Genomic DNA, 3,259 nt, shown 5'->3' with positions numbered 1-3,259 from the left:
TCTGAATTTTGTCTCATTAGTGGAAATATTAGGTATATGATTATCAGAAATTTATAATAATAGAGGCATATAAGTAAATGAAGCTTCTTTTCTTTTTTTGAGACAAAGTCTCACTCTGTTGCCCAGGCTGGAGTGCAGTGGCACGATCTCGGCTCACTGCAACCTCTGCCTCCTGGGTTCAAGCAATTCCCTGCCTCAGCCTCCTGAGTAGCTGAGACTACAGGCACTCGCCACTACGCCCGGCAATTTGTGTTCTTTAGTAGAGACGGGGTTTCACTGTGTTAGCCAGGATGGTCTCGATCTCCTGACCTCGTAATCCGCCCGCCTCAGCCTCCTAAAGTGCTGGGATTACAGGCGTGAGCCACCGCGCCCGGCCGGTCTTTTCCTTTTAATACTGTTATGTCTTAAACAAAAGGTTTGTTATAATATAGTGATAAAAATTCTGCTAAAGTGTCTTTAAAAAGTGTGTTTTTTTTTTGTTTCTTTTGAACAGGTGACTCATTTTTCTATTGTTCTGACCACCAAAGATTTTAACCCAGAGAAGTATGCTGCCTTCACTAGGATATTGTGTAGGTCTGTATAAGAATTGTATTAAATGCTAATATACAAAATGAAGACCTTAATATAGTTAAATAGCAGATTTCCACACTGAGAAACCAAAGTTCAGCCTTGTGTCTCCCCAACAAAATCTTTAGTAGCCCTTCACAGACTGTAAAGAGGGCCTTTCTCTTTTGCTTTGTTGATACTTCTCTTATTTGGATAAATGATCCAGGGGAAGAGAAGAAGCAGTTTGTGTAGCTATTGTAGCTCCTGGGTGTTCTGAGTCACTTCCTACTTTTGGTCTGTTGCTTCTGTTCACTTCTAGTCTAGAATTCCCTTAGTAGGTTGGATAAGTTAAGTGCCTTATGACACGGTAAACTGGTTCGTATGTGTCAAGGTCTGTGTATGCAGTCATTTTGGGGAAAGAATTATGCCGAAGCACAAGAACACATTTCTTAGCTGGAATGTTGAGAAGCTAGGGAATTCTGATTAATTGGTTAGTCATGATTCAGCTAGACTGTTTTAGTTTCATCTCCATTGTTGAAAAATTTATCTAAAATGGCCTGGCACAGTGGCTCACACCTGTAATCCCAGCACTTTGGGAGGCCGAGGTGGGTGGATCATGAGGTCAGGAGATCGAGACCATCCTGGCTAACACAGTGAAACCCCATCTTTACTAAAAATACAAAAAATTAGCCAGGCGTGGGGGCGGGCGCCTGTAGTCCCAGCCACTCTGCAGGCTGAGGCAGGAGAATGACATGAATCCGGGAGGCAGAACTTGCAGTGAGCCAAGATCGCGCCACTGCACTCCAGCCTGGGCAACAGAACGAGACTCCGTCTCAAAAAAAAAAACTCAATAAATGGTTGCCTTTTGGCTGTTTTTGTGCATCAATGTATATACACACACCAGAAAAAGCAAAAAAAAAAAAAAAGAAAAGAAAAACTATCGTAAGACTATCTTCTCAGTACCTAAGGGTTTCAGTTAGATTATATCTTGGTTAAATGAGATTTCACCATTTTTGCAGCCAGCCAGACTAAAAAAGCTTCCTACTCTCATAAGAAATTCCAGGTGAATGTCTCACTGTGGATAAACAGCTGTCTGCTAATGTGGCACTTACACAAAGGGAGATTATTATTGCCAGAAAAGACGCTATCCAGAAGCCATAAGCTGAAATACTACAGAGGTATTTTTGAACAAACATTGGACTCCCATTTCATTTGGTTGCTCAACTGAATTCACTGGGAAATATTCTGGAGTCCAAAAGGCAAGGTTGCTTCAGACCCCACTTCCTGCCCAGAAGGAGGCCCAGATGGTTTCTCAGCTTCTGCGGTGTGTGGCATTGTAGTATCCCGGATTTCCTCTCCCGTCATGGTGCAAGAGAAGTGAGAACTCGGAGCTACTGCCAGCCACCGCCTCTGCTTCCTGCCCCTTAATGCAGCACTATGCTCGCTCTTGCATGTATGCACGTCCAAGTATTTGTACACACACACACACACAGGTCTGCATGTACATGCACACACTCATAGGCAAAGACTTCTTTTCTTTATGACAGTGAGGTTGACAGGGAGTTGCCTCCCTCCGTTTCTGGTGAGAGGAGCAGGCAGGCGTGCCTTCCACACACAGCTTGCTGCTCACAGCCGCAGCAGAAGCCCACAGGAGGGAACCTCATTCCCTGTGTGGCTGCAGGTTCACTGCCGTGGTCCCCTTCAGCCTCTAGTCACTTGCAGCTAGTGGCCCTGCTAGAGAACCGGGGTTTCATGCACACTTGCAGTCAGCTGTCCAGGCCAGGTATGGCAGCCTATGGATGTCTATCTGAACAAGGCCCTCTGGGTCACACTGTGGGCTTTTCCTGTGGAGTGCTTTTGGGGGGATTTTCCCCTCTGTTTTATCTCTCCTGGCCCAGGGTTGTCATGTAAGAAGTTATCTTATCCTACCAACCTTATGTTTCTCTTCTCTATTACTGTGTATTGTTTATATTTTATAATTTTTTTTTTTTTTGAGACAGTCTCACTCTGTCACCCAGGCTGGAATGTAATGGTGCCATCTCGGCTCACTACAACCTCCACCTCCTGGGTTTAAGCAATTCTTGTGCCTCAGCCTCCCAAGTAGCTGGAATTACAGGCGCCCACCACCACGCCTGGCTAATTTTTGTATTTTTAGTAGAGACAGGGTTTCACCATGTTCACCAGGCTTGTCTTGAGCTCCTGGCCTCAAGTGAGCCTCTTGCCTCGGCCTCCCGTAGTGCTGATAAGCATGAGCCACAGCGCTCGGCCTCTATTTTAGAAAGTTAATGGCATTTTGCTTTTTTTGTTGTTGGTGGTAATAAAACACACTTAGGAATACAGGAGATTATACAGTGACAACTAAGCTCCCTCATCCTCCTGTTCCCAAACTCCAGTTCTACCTCCTGACCCCCACTCCACATAACTCCTGTGACTTCCTTTTTTATATCCTATCAGAGAAGTTTTTCTCCCCGTGTGAGTTGTGTGTAAGTTCCTGGGTTTGAATGTATTTTATGTGTGTGAAAGCTCACCACATTCCTTGTTCTTTACCTTTTTTCCCTGAAGTTGTGAACTGAATTAGTAACTTTTTAAAAACAGTGATGATTGACAAAAGGTGGCAAGCAGTTAAAACACTTGCTTTTTTCATTTAGTCTGTGATAAATATAATTTTCAAGTGCTCTGTCTTGTTTTTTTTTTTTTTTTTTTTTTGAGATAG

General features: G+C 43.9%; 1 long non-coding RNA gene across 1 annotated transcript in view; it reads left to right on the top strand.

The window, feature by feature from the left end:
* The window catches only part of LOC105501752, an 11,431-nt gene extending 10,858 nt beyond the window's left edge, over positions 1-573 (top strand). Inside the window, exon 3 of the long non-coding RNA XR_001000233.1 lies at positions 494-573. This is a non-coding gene — a long non-coding RNA (uncharacterized LOC105501752). The remainder of the gene's footprint in view (positions 1-493) is intronic.
* The last annotated feature ends 2,686 nt before the right edge of the window (positions 574-3,259 follow it).

Source organism: Colobus angolensis, unplaced genomic scaffold (genome assembly GCF_000951035.1).
Source record: "Colobus angolensis palliatus isolate OR3802 unplaced genomic scaffold, Cang.pa_1.0 Scaffold75, whole genome shotgun sequence".
NCBI lineage: Eukaryota > Metazoa > Chordata > Mammalia > Primates > Cercopithecidae > Colobus > Colobus angolensis.
Note: the sequence above shows the minus strand (reverse complement) of the source record. Positions and strands in the feature narration are given on the sequence as shown.